Consider the following 18,272-nt stretch of genomic DNA (forward strand, 5'->3'; position numbering starts at 1 on the left):
GAAAACGTTTAACAAAACATCAATAGTAAGTCCTTATCTCTATAATTACTTCAAATGTAAATGGGCTAAACTCCCTAATTAAAACTAAAAGACAGACTGGCTGAATGAATAAAAGAATAAGAACCAACAGTAAGTTGCATATAGGACTCATCTTAGATTTAAGGAAATTCTTTTTTTTTTTTTTTTTTGATTCAAGTTTATTTTTTTTTATTTTTTTAACTTATTTTTTTATTTTATTTTATTTTTTTAATTTTTTATTTTTTTTAAATTTTAAAATCTTTAATTCTTACATGCGTTCCCAAACATGAACCCCCCTCCCACCTCCCTCCCCACAACATCTCTCTGGGTCATCCCCATGCACCAGCCCCAAGCAAGCTGCACCCTAACAAAAGTTGAAGGTAAAGGGATATGAAAGATATTTTATCCAAATGGTAATCAAAAGACACAGGAGTGTCTATGTCAGAAAAAAAGACATTTTTAAAACACCCAACATCAAAGCACCTTCATATATAATGTAGACATTGACAGATCTGAAGGGAGAAATAGATATTAAATAATAATAGTAAGAGACTTCAATATATCTATCTCTATAATGGATAGACCATCCAGTCAGAAAATTAATAAGTAAACAGCAAACAGGGAGAACACTATTGACCAAATGGCCTAATATACATATACAGAATTTTCCACCCAACAGCAGAATATATATCCATCTCAAGCACACATGGAACATTCTTTAGCATAGATCACAGGTTAAGTCACAAAACAAGTCTTAAAAAAATTAAGCAGATGAAAATCATTCCAATCATGGAATAACACTAGACATCAATAAGAAAACTGGAAATTTTAAAAATACATCAAAACAAAATTAAACATTCTTAAATAGTCATGGGTAAAAGCAGAAATCAAAATGAAGGTTTAAAAATACCTTAAGACAAATGAACACAAATCCACAACATATCAAAACTTATGAAATTTAGCAAAAAATGGTACTAAGAGAGAAGTTTATAGCAATAAACACCTGCACCAAAATGAAAGCTCTCAAAGAAATATTTCCAACTTCACACACCTAAAAAACTAGAAAAAGAGCAAAGCCCAATGGTAGACAAAGGAAGGAAATAATAAAATTAGAGTAAAAATAAATCAAATAGAGAAAAGAAAAACAATAGAAAATCAACAATACTCAGTTGTTCTTTTCAAAAAATAAACAAAATCAACAAACCCTGAGCTTGACAAAGGAAAAAGAAGATTCAGATAAACAAAATCATAAATAAAAGAGGAGATGTTACAATAAATATTTTAGAAATAAAAAAGAACCTCAAACATCTATTACAAATAATTATATACCAACAAATTACATAACCTAGAAGAAATGAACAAATTCCTAGAAACACACAGCACACCCAAAGTGAATCAGGGAGAAATCGAAGGCCTGAACAGACCAATAACAAATAAGGAGACTCAATCAGTAACTGATACTCGTAACAAAGAAAAGCCCAGTGCAGACAGCTTCACATGAAAATTCTACTGAACATTCAAAGAATTATCACCAATCATTCTTAAACTTTTTCAAAAAACAGAAGATGGGGGAATACTTTCAAACTAATATGAGACTAGCATCACCCTAATACCAAAGCTGGACAAAGACACCACAAAAAAAGAAAATTACATGCCAGTATCCCTGATGGATACAGTTGCAAAGATCCTCAATAAAAGACTAACTTCAACAACACATTTAGAGGACTGTGATCCCCTGGAGAAGGAAATGGTAACCCACTCCAGTATTCTTGCCTGGAGAATCCCATGGACACAGGAGCCTGGTAGGCTAAAGTCCACAGGGTCGCAAAGAGTCGGACACGACTGAGCGACTTCACTCACTCATACTATGACTAGTGGGATTTATCCCTGGGATGCAATGATAGTTCAACATATCCAAATCAATCAACATGATACATCACATTATAACAAGTGCAGAAAAGCATTTGAAAAAGTTCAACATCCATTCATGATTTTTTAATCTCAATAATATAGATGGAGAACCAACCTATCTTACCACAATAAAGACTATGGATAAGAGTGCACAGCTAGCATCATAAACAATGAAGGAAAACTGAAAGCTTTTCTTGGAAGATCCCACAAAAGACAAAGATGCTGATCCTCATCACTTCTATTCAACACAGTACTATAAATCTTGAACTAATACAAAGCTGGAGGCATCAAAATTTCTGATTTCAAGAAATATTAAAAACCCATAGTAATAAAAATGGTACAAATGAACCTATTTACAAAACAGAAATAAAATCACAGATGTAGAAAACTAACTTTGATAGTTACCAAGGGAGAAAGTGGGGAATGATAAACTGGGAGATTGGGATTGACATATACACACTGCTGCTGCTACTGCTGCTAAGTCGCTTCAGTCGTGTCCAACTCTGTGTGACCCCATAGAGGGCAGCCCACCAGGCTCCCCCGTCCCTGGGATTCTCCAGGCAAGAGCACTGGAGTGGGTTGCCATTTCCTTCTCCAATGCATGAGAGTGAAAAGTGAAACTGAAGTTGCTCAGTCGTGTCCGACTCTTAGCGACCCCATGGACTGCAGCCTACCAGGCTCCTCCATCCATGGGATTTTCCAGGCAAGAGTACTGGAGTGGGGTGCCATTGCCCTCTCCGACACACTGCTATATTAAAATAGGTAAGTAATAAGAGCCTACTGTATAGCACAGGGAACTCTACTAAATACTCTGTAATGATCTATACAGAAATAGAATCTAAAAAAGAGTGGATATATGTATACGTATAACTGATTCACTTGGCTGTACAGCAGAAACTAACACAACATTGTAAATCAACTATAATCCAATATAAAATAAAAATTTTTAATATACACAATCCAATTATATTTACAGAAAGTAACAACACTTTTTTTTCTGTGTATTTTTAACCCATGGAAGATGTATTAACCTTTTTTTGAAGTACAGTTGATTTACATTATATTAGTTTCAGAGGGAAAACAGTAATTCAAATTCTTCATAGACTATACTCCATTTAAAGCTGTTATAAAATATTGGCTATTATTCATTCACCCTACTTTAAAATGTATCCTCGTAGCTTATCTTATACATAGTAGTTTGTACCCCTTAATCCTCTATCACTATCTTATCAGTAACTCTTTCCCTAACACCATCAGTAACTACTAGTTTGTTCTCATATACGTGAGTCTGTTTTTGTTTTGTAATAGTCATTTATTTTACTTTTTTAGATTTCACATATAAGTGATAACATACCGTACTTGTCATTCTCTGACTTTTTCACTAAGTGTGATACATGCCAGGTCCATCCATGTTGTTGCAAATGGCAAAATTTCATTCTTTTTTTTTTGATTGAGTAATATCCATTGCGTGTGCTTGTATATATATACATATGTTTGTATATGCATGTGTATATATGCATATCTTCTTTATCTATTCATCTACTGATGGACACTTGGGTTGCTTCCATATCTTGTCATGGAAAGCAAATAATGTTGCCATGAACATGTATCATCCTTAGTCACAAAGAGTCCAATATGACCTGGCAACTGAACAACAACAACAAAAATGAACACTGGGGTACATGTATCTTTTTGAATTAATGTTTTTGCTTTTTTAAGATATACAGCCAGGATTAGAACTGATGAATCATACAGTAGCTCTATTTTTAGTTTTTTTAGGAAACTCCATACTGTTTTCTGTAGTAGCTGCAACAGTTTACATTACTACCAACAGTGTAGGAGAGTTCTCTTTTCTCCATATTCTCATCAACATTTGTTATTTGTAGTCACTTTGATGATAGCCAGTCTGACAGGTGTGAGCTGATATCTCACTGTGGTTCTGATTTGCATTTCTCTGATGATTAGTGATGTTGAACATCATTTCTAGTTCATAATGAGTCATCTAATATACATTAAGTCATCTCTAGATTAAGTATAGTACCCAGGACAATGTAAATGCTATGTAAATAGTTGCAGGAGCATGGCAAATTTAAGTTCTTCTTTTAGGAAATTTCTGGAATTTTCTTAATATTTTCAATTCCACAACTGGTTAAATCCAAATGTACTTGAAATTTACTAAGAGTGTCCTCACCCCCTTCAAAACAAAACTATGCAAGATAATGTATATTTTGGTTACTTTGATTGTGGTGATCATTTCACCCTTATACATATCAAAACATTAAGTTGTATACCTTAAACTTATAAAATATTCATTTTAAAATTATAGCTGGATGTTAAAAAATAGAAGCAAACAGCTGACTTAAGACTTTCAGAACAAACAGGTAATCTCAGACAGTCCACAGTTTCTGCCCAAGACATGAGATCAAGACTCCTAATTCCTGTTTTGTTTTTTTGTTTTGCTTACTTATAATCAATCCTTTTCTCTTTTTCTATAACCCCGGGTGTTATCCACCCATCCTGGACTTTTTTCTTTTTGCTTTCTTCCTTGTTATAATTGTTAGGTCAAAACATACCCATTCAAACACCATTCTTAGATTATCCCAAACAATAGTCACTGTCCTTAATCTTACTGATCGCTCTCTATGCCATCCATCGGGCTTCCCTCATATCTCAGTTGGTAAATCATCTGCCTGCAATGCAGGAGACACGGGTTCATTTCCTGGGTTGGTAAGATCCCCTGGAGAAGGAAATGGCAACCCACTTTAATATTCTTGCCTAGAGAATCCCATGGACAGAGGAGCCTGACAGGCTACAGTCCATGGGACCCCAAGAGTCAGACACAACTTGGCAACTAAACCACCACCACCATGCGATCCATCAGGAGTTCAGTTCAGTTCAGTCGCTCAGTCGTGTCCAGACCTCCATTATAAAAAATCTCTGAGAAACTTCAATCTTATCAAGTGAGGCCACAAGAAACTACAGATGATGGGATTTCCACTTTCACCCATATGGACAAATTACCTAGAACAAATCAACCTATGACTTTGCTAGTGCCTGTGTCTCCAGAAAAAGAACAAATTATTATAATTTATGGATCAGATCCCAGGTAATACTAAATTTGCATTTGACAACCTTGGGTTACAGCCTGAACACTTGTTAACTGGAAGAGACTAACTGAGGTCCAAATTTGCAACCCAGGTTTATATAAGGCCTTGGTTCTGACCTTGTGCTGTGAACTCCTTTTTTCTTAGCTCACCACGAGACCATACTAGATACTACTCCTCTGAGAGGAAGCTCAATCCTGTTTGTCTCAAGCTAATCATCGCACACTTTGGGAACATATTCTGACACTTGTCTGTACACTGAGAGCCTAATTCTATAAACCACCATGGCTGGAAATTCTGACTCATGTGTAAGCTCCAAAATGAGGCTACCCTTGATTATCAGGCATTCAACTTGGAATAATTACTGCTCATAGTTTACACAAACAATTCCCACTGGTGAGAATCAGACAAATAGAAAATCCTAAGAAACTTATCACTAATTATAGAAAAACTATTAATGGTATCTCCTCTATACTAGAAGGAATACAGATCAGTCTCAACTTATTGGCATAAATAGTGATGAAAAAGACAAATTATTCTAGATTTCTTACTGGTTGGTCATTAAGGCATTTCTATATCATTGTTAATATTTTTGCTACACTTAGATTAATGCAAGAGACAAGTTGGAAAAGGCTATGCATCATCTTAAAGATACAGCTATCTGGCTATCCAAGGCTGGTCCCTAAGGCCTGGCCTATGGGGCTTGTTTCCTAGACTTGAGTTGGGCAATGGGAGTCCCTGGGTTTGAAACAGATAATAAAGAGACTATAGTTCTTGTTTCTGTCACAGTGGTCATGACACAGGTCTGTTGAGTTCTATCCACAGTCTTAAATGCTTCTGCACAGCTATTCTCTCATCAGACGTTACCCAGGATACTACAGAAAGATCAAGAAGATCTCGCAATACTATTGACTATGGAAATGAAGGGACAATCCCTAAGCAGTGAAGATCAGGATCTCTACCCTTCCCTGAATTGATCCACCTATTGCAAGAAGAGATAAGAAAGCCTTCCTCAGCAATCAATGCAAAGAAATAGAGGAAAACAACAGAACGGGAAAGACTAGAGATCTCTTCAAGAAAATTAGAGACACCAAGGGAACATTTCATGCAAAGATGGGCTTGATAAAAGACAGAAATGGTATGGAGCTAACAGAAGCAGAAGATATTAAGAAGAGGTGGCAAGAATACAGAGAAGAACTGTACAAAAAAGATCTTCACAACCAAGATAATCACGATGGTGTGACCACTCACCTAGAGCCAGACATCCTGGAATGTGAAGTCAAGTGGGCCTTAGAAAGCATCACTACGAACAAAGCTAGTGGAGGTGATGGAATTCCAGTTGAGCTGTTTCAGATCCTGAAAGATGATCCTGTGAAAGTGCTGCACTCAATATGCCAGCAAATTTGGAAAACTCAGCAGTGGCCACAGGACTGGAAAAGGTCAGTTTTCATTCCAATCCCAAAGAAAGGCAATGCCAAAGAATACTCAAACTACCACACAATTGCACTCATCGCACACTCTAGTAAAGTAATGTTCAAAATTCTCCAAGCCAGGCTTCAGCAATACGTGAACCGTGAATTTCCAGATATTCAAGCTGGTTTTAGAAAAGGCAGAGGAACCAGAGATCAAATTGCCAACATCCGCTGGATCATGGAAAAAGCAAGAGAGTTCCAGAAAAACATCTATTTCTGCTTTATTGACTATGCCAAAGCCTTTGATTGCATGGATCACAGTAAACTGTGGAAAGTTCTTCAAGAGATGGGAATAGCAGACCACCTGACCTGCCTATTGAGAAACCTATATGCAGGCCAGGAAACAACAGTTAGAACTGGACATGGAACAACAGACTGGTTCCAAATAGGAAAAGATGTACGTCAAGGCTATATATTGTCACCCTGCTTATTTAACTTCTATGCAGAGTACATCATGAGAAACGCTGGGCTGGAAGAAGCACAAGCTAGAATCAAGATTGCTGGGAGAAATATCAATAACCTCAGATATGCAGATGACACCACCCTTATGGCAGAAAGTGAAGAGGAACTAAAAAGCCTCTTGATGAAAGTAAAAGAGGAGAGTGGAAAAGTTGGCTTAAAGCTCAACATTCAGAAAACGAAGATCATGACATCTGGCCCCATCACTTCATGGGAAATAGATGGAGAAACAGTGGAAACAGTGTCAGACTTTATTGGGGGGGCTCCAAAATCACTGCAGCGGTGACTGCAGCCATGAAATTAAAAGACACTTACTCCTTGGAAGAAAAGTTATGACCAACCTAGATAGCATATTCAAAAACAGAGACATTACTTTGCCAACAAAGGTCTGTCTAGTCAAGGCTATGATTTTTCCAGTGCTCATGTATGGATGTGAGGGTTGGACTGTGAAGAAAGCTGAGTGCCAAAGAATTGATGCTTTTGAACTGTGGTGTTGGAGAAGACTCTTGAGGGTCCCTTGGACTACAAGGAGATCCAATCAGTTCATTATGAAGGAGATCAGCCCTGGGATTTCTTTGGAGGGAATGATGCTGAAGCTGAAACTCCAGTACTTTGGCCACCTCATGCGAAGAGTTGACTCATTGGAAAAGACACTGATGCTGGGAGGGATTAGGGGCAGGAGGAGAAGGGGATGACAGAGGATGAGATGGCTGGATGGCATCACTGACTTGATGGACATCAATCTGAGTGAACTCCGGGAGTTGGTGATGGACAGGGAGGCCTCGCGTGCTGTGGTTCATGGAGTCTCAAAGAGTTGGACACAACTGAGCAAATGAACTAAACTGAACTGATTGCAAGAATGAAATGATCAAAAGTTGGGGAGGAGGAGAGCCTGATAACCTAAATATACAAATGAACAATGACCAGATCATATATGACAATATAACACTAACTCACAGCCTCTGTAGCAATCAACCCTAAAAGTCAAACCACAACCTCTATAGCAGCCAGCCCCAAATGGTCAGTACTTGGTCATGACAGACAATGGGGGCAGAAGTTTAGCCCTCTCAGAGAAGCTGAAATCCCAGCTGCTACCACATGCTTTGAGATTCAGTTCCTTGAGTGAACCCCAGTGTCACCTGTGCACTTAAGATTTAAACCTCCACTACATGTTGTACACTGTAAAGCTGTTTAGCTATTTTGAGAGCTGACACCTATGTTTAATATTATCCCTGTCAGTATTAATATCTGCAGGAGACAGTATATATGCAGTATATAATGTCTTCAGGAGACAGAGAATACTCCCTCCCCACACCGACCACTGCTGCTACTGCTGCTAAGTCACTTCAGTCGTGTCTGACTCTGTGCGACCCCATAGACAGCAGCCCACTAGGCTCCCCATCCCTGGGATTCTCCAGGCAAGAACACTGGAGTGGGTTGCTATTTCCTTACCCATGATGTGAAAGTGAAGTCGCTCAGTCATGTCCGACTCTAAGCAACCCCATGGACTGCAGCCTACCAGGCTCCTCCATCCATGGGATTTTCCAGGCAAGAGTACTGGAGTGGGGTGCCATTGCCTTCTCTGACACTGACCACTAGCTTGATCAAAATTCATACTCTCACATACTCTCATACTCACACACACACTATACCATGTTCCCTCCCATATGGCTCTAAATAAAGAACTAGCAGTTAATCAGCCTCAGGTCCCAGCCTAGGATGATGATTCTATTTGTGTATTACTAAATAATGATTTCCATTTCTCCAGAGTATCACACTCAATGCATAAAGAGATAATAGAAGACTTTCATTTTGAACTAGCATCGCCAAAAAAAAATCCTCATGAATAAAACCTGTAAAAGTGCTGGATACAGTCCTTCAAAATCATCAACTATCTGGAAAATAGAGGAAATACTGAGAGGCCAAAAATTATTAGAAGTCTTTGGTGCTTACAGATTTAGTTTCATAAAACAAAACATGAGGATCGTGAGGCAAACCTAAAGGTACACATAAAACAGAAACAGTCTTGTATCAGAACTCCTGAATAGATCTCAGTTCAGTTAAGTTCAGTTCAGTTGCTCAGTCGTGTCCAACTCTTTGCGACCCCATGAATCACAGCACTCCAGGCCTCCCTGTCCATCACTATCTCCCGGAATTCACTCAGACTCACATCCATTGAGTCAGTGATGCCATCCAGCCATCTCATCCTCTGTCATCCCCTTCTCTTCCTGCCCCCAATCCCTCCCAGCATCAGAGTCTTTTCCAATGAGTCAACTCTTCGCATGAGGTGGCCAAAGTACTGGAGTTTCAGCTTTAGCATCATTCCTTCCAAAGAACACCCAGGGTTGATCTCCTTTAGAATGAACTGGTTGGATCTCCTTGCAGTCCAAGGGACTCTCAAGAGTCTTCTCCAACACCACAGTTCAAAAGCATCAATTCTTTGGCGCTCAGCTTTCTTCACAGTCCAAGTCTCACATCCATACACGACCACTGGAAAAACCATAGCCTTGACTAGACAGACCTTTGTTGGCAAAGTAATGTCTCTGTTTTTGAATATGCTATCTAGGTTGGTCATAACTTTTCTTCCAAGGAGTAAGCGTCTTTTAATTTCATGACAGACCCCCAAATATGACTCCATCTAGTCTTCAAATGGAAATGGTACCAAATTTTGCCTATCTCAAACTTGTCTCTGAAGGAAAAGGGAAATTAAGTCTCCTCTGCAAATTTCACAGTAAGGGAAGGCAAGTAAATGTTTGGCACTCAGATAATCCACTGTTTACCAGAAGCTCATTCCCCTAGAGAATGAACATCTTGGTCATTTGACCAGATAAATCACTTAGATCAACAGAGATGCAAACCAAGAGTGGCCCTCTTGGGACCTTTGTCTAAAACTCATCTGTCTATGCAAAAAAGAAGGAAGGAAGAGAGGAAGGAGAAAGGGAAGAAAGAAAAGTGACCAGAGGAAAGGAGAAGTAAAGGAAGGCAACAGCCAAGAGGAACAAGAGAGAGAGAGACTAAGAATTGAGTGGAAAGGCTTCCCTACTTGATGCTTCTGGGAACTTCCTAAAGCAACCCAAATCCTCTCTGAGAGAATACCCTTATCCCTAAGCCACAAAGTCCTCTCACAAATAAAAGTTCCAATGAACATAACCTCACAACTCAAAACAGGGATTTAGGTACCAATCCAATGTAAATGAAAGAAAAAATTGTAAAATTAACTCCTCAAACAATGAAAATATTTGCCAGATTCGTAATTTTTAAAGGTACATAAATTACTCAGCAAAATAAAAGATGGACAAAATGAGAGTAAAGAACAAGAAATTATCATACATGGCATAACTTGCTTTTTAAAAATAGGTTAAAATGAACACCCTGTGCCATGCTATACAAACATTTTAAAGAAATATAACTTATTAATTTAAACAAATTAGAAACAGCTGAAGATCTAGAAAAACTACCTATAATTTATCATAGATGGGCATAGGCACAAAAATAATAAAAAGAGAATAAGAGAGGAAAGGAAATTCTAACATATGACTAGTGAAGTTACTTCAGTGAAGAAATAGAGAAAATGAAATGGAGGGCAATATTTGAAGAGGGTAATATTATTCATAATAAATGAAACACATAATTGATAAAAGAAAAAAACATTCATTTATTCAATTGTATTTTTAAGTGTCCACTACATAGCTGAGAGTGTTTCAAAACTGAAAATATATTAAAGGGCAAAACAGTTAAAAGTCATTGCCATCATGAGCTTATACTCTGGTGAAGAGAACACAGAGGGTAAACAAGATAAAGAAAACACCACGTTAAACACTCAAAAGTGCTAAAGATTAAAGAGAAGCAGAGGGTCAGAGACTACCATTTTAGATGGTAAGCTCAAAGAAAACCTCAGAGACAATATCTTTTGAGTCACGGTCTGAAAGAAGTGAGGAACTATACAGAGAGATGGGTAGACGAACAACTGGAAAATCTGTGAGCGTGCCTATAAATTTCCAGGAAAAGCACAGAGATTGGACAGTCGTAACAGAAGGAGCAAGGGGGAGAGTGATAGGAAGTGTGGTCTGAGGTGAGAAGTCCAGATCATATAGAACCCCACAATATGCTTTGACCCTGAGTAAAACTATGTGTTTAGCAGAGGAGTGACATGATCTGACTTAAGGTTTAACAGAACCACTCTAGCTATTGCATGGGACTGCCCTGAAAAGAGACAAAGAATAGGAAGGGGATCACTTAGGAGGTTTCTATGGTAATTCATTAAAGGGATAATAATGGCAGCAGGGTGGTAGCAGGAGGGATGGTAAGAAGTGCTATGGTCCAGAATATCTAGACAGTACTGATGTGAAATGTGAAAGGCTTTCAAGGACAAATCCAAATTTTTGTCTTGAGGAACAGGAAAAAGAACTGCAATTACTGTGATGGGGAACACTTAGAGAAAGGATTGGGTCTGGCAAAGTATAAGGAGTTCGAATTCAGACCTGAAGTTTGGACAACCTAATATTAGATTGACTTATATAAAATTGGTAATATTCAACCACTCTGACCTACAAAATGAAAACTGTATATAGTTCAACTTAACAGATATCCAGGAGAAAATGCTGGTGATGCAGTTGGATACTCATGAGAAAGGTACAGAAGGTTGACAGAAAAAAAAAAAAAAAGGTCAACAACAGGGTCCTGGGATATTCCAGCCCTCATAATGAGGAGTAAACAACTAAGGAAACTGAGAAGAAGAGAGACATACAGGGAAAGTGTGAGATCTTGGATGCCACGGGGGGAAATGTTTAAAGGAGACAAAGATTGACTGTTGTTGATGAAGACAGAATTAACCCCTGGATTTAATAAGGTGGGAATCATTGGTGACCTAATGAGAGTGCTTAGAGACGACTGGTATAGACAGAAGTCTGATCAGAGTGCTTTCAAGAGATAGTGGGAAAAGGGAAATTAGATAACACAGGTATAGTTGACAAATACAAAAGTTTTGGTGCATAAGAATGGAGAAAATTGACGTAGAAACTGGAGGGAAAAGTCCTGTCAAGAAAGTACTTGTTTAAGATGGAAAAGTTTACCTCTCAACTATATACTGAAGATGTTGATTTAGTGGAGGTAGCTAAAATATGATAATGCTGGACAGACATGTGAAAATTGCTGGAATAATATTATTGAAGAGGCGAAATGAGATGAGATCACTTGCAAATATGGAGGGAGTGACCTTTGCTAGGTTTCAGTGAAAAGGCTGGATTGATGAATTTTTCCAAATGGACAGAAGGATTGATAGAGTATGGATATTTAAAAGACTAAGCTAGGAATTCAGATGGTCAATAGGTATATGAAAAGAAGTGCAACATCTCTAATTAATAGAGAAATGCAAATCAAAACTATAATAAGGTACCACCTCAAACTGGTCAGAATGGCCATCATCAAAAAGTACAAATAACAAACGCTGGAGACGGTGAAGACAAAAGGAAACCCTCCTACACTGTTGGTGGGAATTCAAGTTGGTGCAGCTACTATGGAAAACAGTATGGAGGTTCCTCAGAACTCTAAAAACAGAACTACCTAACGATCCAGCAATGTCATTTCTGGACATATATCCAGACAAAACTGTAGTTCAAAAAGATATATGCATTCCTATGTTCACAGCAGCACTATTCACAATAGGTAAGACATGGAAACAACTTAAATGTCCATCAACAGGTAAATGGATAAAGATGTGATACATATATACAATGGAATACCACCTAGCTGTAAAAAAGAACAAAATAATGCCATTTGCAAAAACATGAATGCAACTAGAGACTAAATGAAGTAAATCAGAAAGAGAACGACAAATACCATATGATATCACTTATATGTTGAATAAGACACCAATGAACCTCTCTATGAAACAGAAACAGACTCACATACAGAACAGACATGTGGTTGCCAAGATGGAGGGGTAGCAGGGGAGGAATGGACCAGGAGTTTGGGGTTAGTAGATGCAATCTAGTCCATATAGAATGGATAAACAATAAGCCCTGCTGTATAGCACAAGGAACAATATTCAATATCCTGAAATAAACCACAATGGAAAAGAACATAAAAAGAATATATATATATATATATATATATATGAATCACTCTTTGTGGTACAGCAGAAATTAACACAACATTGTAAATAAGCTATACTTCAATAAAAACTATACTTTAATAATAAAACACTGAGGAGATTAAAGTGATCTAAATAAATAGGGAGACACATATGATTCATGACAGAAGTCATGTTCCTGATTGAAAGACTAAATATTGTCAAAACAGCAATTCTTTCCAAATTGAGCTGTACATGAATCTAGCAGGCATTAATCAGAAATTGACAAACTGATTCTAAAATTCATATGGAAATGCAAAGCACCTAGAATTGTAATGACAACATTTATAAAGAACAAAGTTGAAGGACTTAAGCTAACAAGTTTCAAATCTTATTCAAAAGATACAATAATCAAGATGGTGTGGTACTGGCAGAATTATAGTCATACAACAGGTCAAAGGAACTAAGTTACGAGTCAGAAACAAATATTTACATTTATGATCAATTCATTTCTGACAAAAGTTCCAAGACAATTAAATGTAAAAGGCGTAGTCTTTTTAAAAATTGAATATTCACATTAAAAATCTGAAACAATTATTTCACATTACACACATGCAAAGAAACACAAACTGGATCATAGATCTAGATGTAAAAATTATAACTATTAATTTCTTCAATAAAAGAGAAGGAAATCTCTGACCTTGGTTAGGCTGAAGGTTCTTAGATATAAAATCAAAGTTACAATTCATCTTTTCAATTTGGCATTTTGAAAGTGATCAAAATTTTAAACACATGCAAATCAAAAATCACTAATAAGAATTTTTAAATACACCCAAAACTAATATAACATTATATGCCAATTATATTTCAATGGAAGAAAGTCCATAAAATAGGAGAAAATATGTGCAATCAGGTATCAGATAAAGGACTGTATCCGGAATATACAAAAAACTGTAACAACTCAAACATAAGGCAAATGATAGAATTTTTTAATGGACAAAGATTTAAATACATCTTAACCATAAAAGATACACAACACAGGCTTAGCCAATACACTTATGAGAAGATGTGCACCATTATCAGTCATTAGGGAAATGCAAATTAAAACCACAATGACATATCAAAACACACTCACTAGAATGGCTATATTCAAAGAGACAGACAATACTAAATGCTGGTGAGACTGAGGAAAGATTAAAATGCCCATTTGTTGCTTGTGGGAATATAAAATGGTACAGCCATTTTAGAAAACCAGTCCACAGGTTTATTTTTAAGTAGAACATAAACTTGCCATTCGACCCAAGAATTCCACTCCTTGGAATCTTTGCAAGAGACTTAAAAACATATGACCTCACAAAGACATGTGTATGAGTGTTCATAGCAGCATTACTCCTAACAGCCCCAAAATGGAAATAATCCAAATGTCCAAATACTGGGGAATGTACAAACACGTTGTATTTCATACAATAGATACTATTCCTCAAGGAAATGGAACAATTAGCAATATAATATTCTATAACATGGATAACAATTGCTAAAACAGGAATAAACTTCCGAAACAGTACACTAACTGAAACAAGTCAGATGCAAAAGACTACACACTGAATGGTTCATTCTATGAAATAACTAGTAAAAAGGCAAATTTAAAGAAAAAGAGGCAATCACCTCAAGAGATGAAAAGTGAAAGTGAAGTCGTTCAGTCGTGTCTGACTCTTTGCGACCCCATGGACTGTAGCCTACCAGGCTCCTCCGTCCGTGGGATTTTCCAGGCAAGAGTACTGGAGTGGGTTGCCGTTTCCTTCTCCAGGAGATCTTCCCAACCCAGGGATCGAACCCAGGTCTCCCGCATTGCAGGCAGGCGCTTTACCATCTGAGCCACCAGGGAAGACTGCAAATAGGCATAAACGAAATTTTTGAGGTGAAAAAGATATTCTAAAACTGCTATGGTGATGGTAGCCCAATTCCATAAGTTTATTAATAACCATTAAATTGAAAAAAGAAATATTAAAATCACTGTAAGGAGCAAATGGATATGATGTGTCTCTTGAAGACACAGGATCGCCTATTAATATTCAAGGCCAAAAAATATAATTTTAATCTTTTTATAACGAAACATCAGAGAATCCCAAATTGAGGAACACCAGCAAATAACTACCTATAATTTTCAAAAATATTAATGGCTTGAAAAACAACAGAAGGTTAAGGAACTATCCCAGATAAAATTTAACTAAGGAAACATGACATTTGAATGAAATGTGTGATCCTGACCTGACCCGCATCTTCTAGACAAAAATAAAAACAGACAGTATTAGATAAAAGTAGACAAAAATACAAACTTTCAGTTATAAGATAAACAAGTACTAGGAATGTAATGTATAGCATACTATATTTAATTAATACTACCGTACGTCATACATGAGAGATAAGAGAATAAATCCAAACAGTTCTAGACACAAGAAAAACAAACTTTTTTCTATTTTTATATTTTCTATCTATAGGCGATGAGGGATTTTCACTAAACTTATTGTGGGAATCATCAAATGATGTATGTAAGATAAATCACTATGCTGCACATCTTAAACAGTGCTGCATGACAATTATATCTCAATAAAGATGGAAGAAAAAATAATGGTAAATTAAAATTTTCAAATTGATAAAGAGTGATATACAATAAAGAACATTGTTAGTACAATTAACAAAATTGGAAAATGAACCGTGGATTAAAGCATGACAGCAATTTTAAATTTTTTTAATTTGATAATTGTTCTAAAAATATATGAGAGAATATTCTTATTAGGAAATATACACTGAACAATTCTGAGGAAAAGAGTCTGACTATATACAACTTACTCTGTAATGATTCAAAGAATATAAATATAAATATATCCTGTGGTCTTTCTGAAAGATAGAACTAAAGAATGATAAGGCAAAGTGTTAAAAAAATTAATAAAGGATAGATGAGAATTCTTCATAGTGTTTTTGTAATGTTTCTGTAAGTTTGGAAATATTTCCAGATAAAGCATTAAATATTCAATAAAACAGCAAGAGCTTGATAATTCTTTGACATGACACTTTGAAGCACCATGTTTAACAGGCAAACATTAGCAGGAGTCCCACCAAAGTCTAAAACAAGAAAAAGATGACACTTTTCCAATATTTGACTAGAGATACTAGTCCACAAAATTATACAAGAGGAAAAAAAAAATGTTTAAAATCTTAAAGGAAGGGCAAATAAGACCATTTGCAGACCATATGATTGTAAACCAAAGAAATAACTAGAGAAAATGAGAATTCTATAAGAAACCTAAATTCAAAATTAAGATACAGAAATCATTGTCTTTCACATCACAGGGAAGCTGAAAAAAAAATGTATTTGGTTTAAAAAAAAAAAACCTGTATTTAGCTTTAGCTTCAGCCTCACCCTTTAAAATGCCAAATAACTACTGCAATAACAGGTTTGTCTTAAAAACTCCTTAAAAAGTAAAAGATTAATAATATTGTGACAACACAGCCCATCATAAAATATTAAATCACTGGGACAGCATCAATTGTTGTTCAGTCTCTCAATCGTGTCTGACTCTTTGCAGCCCACAGACCGTAGTATGAAAGGTTTCCCGGTCCTTCACCATCTCCCAGAGCTTGCTCAAACCCAAGTCCATTGAGTCAGTGATGCCATTCAACCATCTCATCCTCTGTCATCTCCTTCTCCTCCTGCCCTCAATATTTCCCAGCATCAGGGTCTTTTCCAATGAGTTGCCTCTTCACATCAGGTGGCTGAAGTATTGGAGTTTCAGCTTCAGCATCAGTCCTTTCAATGCATATTCAGGGTTGATTTCCTTTAGGATTGATTGATTTGATCTCCTTGTTATCCAAGCATCACTAATCCAACACAATTCATCACTGTGACACACTCAGGAAGCACAGCATAATATGCCAGGATTACTGTGAGTTAAGCACACAGTGAGTGGACCGCTACCTTATTCTGCTACAGGCAAAGACAAAAGTGTTGCTGTCCAAGAAATGTTTGAAGCTGACTTTTCTTACACAACATTTTCATATAAAAGCCTGTATTGCATGTTGGAAAAGGGCTCTCCTATAAAAGATAGAAGAGATAATGTATGTTGTGGATGACAATACCAAATAGCAGTAAGCTCTAACATTTTGTCGAAAAAGACCCACAATACTTTACCATTCCAGGAAGAAAACATCCCATGTCATGTTTGTGCATACACAGAAAAGGATCTTGACATAATAAACACTGGATTGGGAGGTGGTGGGGATTTTCTAAAATATGTATTCAGGTATTATTCCTAAAGTAAATAAATTAAATACGAATTTTTTAAAGCTACTTATGTATTTTGTGCTTCCCTGGTGGCTCACATGTTAAAGCGTCTGTCTGCAATGCGGGAGACCTGGGTTCGATCCCTGGGTCGGGAAGACTCCCTGGACAAGGAAATGGCAACCCACTCCAGTACTCTTGCCTGGAAAATCCCATGGACGGAGGAGCCTGGTAGGCTATAGCCCATGGGGTCGCAAAGAGTCGGACACAACTGAGCAACTTCACTATGTATTCTAGGGGGACAACAGGATGGCCCTCATTAGAGGGAGGAAAGTGAAAGTGTTAGTTGCTCAATCATGTCTAGCTTTTGCGACCCCATGGACCATAGCCCACCCAGGCTCCTCTGTCCATGTGATTTTCTGAGCCACCGGGAAAGCCCGCATTAGAGGGAGGATCTGCAGGGAATCAGAATCTATTTGCTAATTCCTCCCTCACAGTTGTTCAATCAGTTCACATTGATTGGATAGACAGTAATGACTTACACCAACAAAAGCCAATGAGTGGGCCTGATAAATCATTCTGACAGTCTCTGTGCATCTTAGAGTAAACGAAAATAAGGCAAAATTAAAGATATCTGATCTGGTACCCAGTGAGCCATTCTTGAATTATATAGATGTTCAGAAAACAAAGATCATGGCATCTGGTCCCATCACTTCATGGGAAATAGATGGGGAAACAGTAGAAACAGTGTCAGATTTTATCTTAGGGGGGCTCCAAAAATCACTGCAGATGGTGATTGCAGCCATGAAATTAAAAGACGCTTACTCCTTGGAAGAAACGTTATGACCAACCTAGATAGCATATTAAAAAGCAGAGACATTACTTTGCCAAAAAAGCTCCGTCTAGTCAAGGCTATGGTTTTTCCAGTGGTCATGTATGGATGTGAGACTTGGACTGTG

This window comes from Capra hircus, chromosome 1 (genome assembly GCF_001704415.2).
Source record: "Capra hircus breed San Clemente chromosome 1, ASM170441v1, whole genome shotgun sequence".
Lineage (NCBI taxonomy): Eukaryota > Metazoa > Chordata > Mammalia > Artiodactyla > Bovidae > Capra > Capra hircus.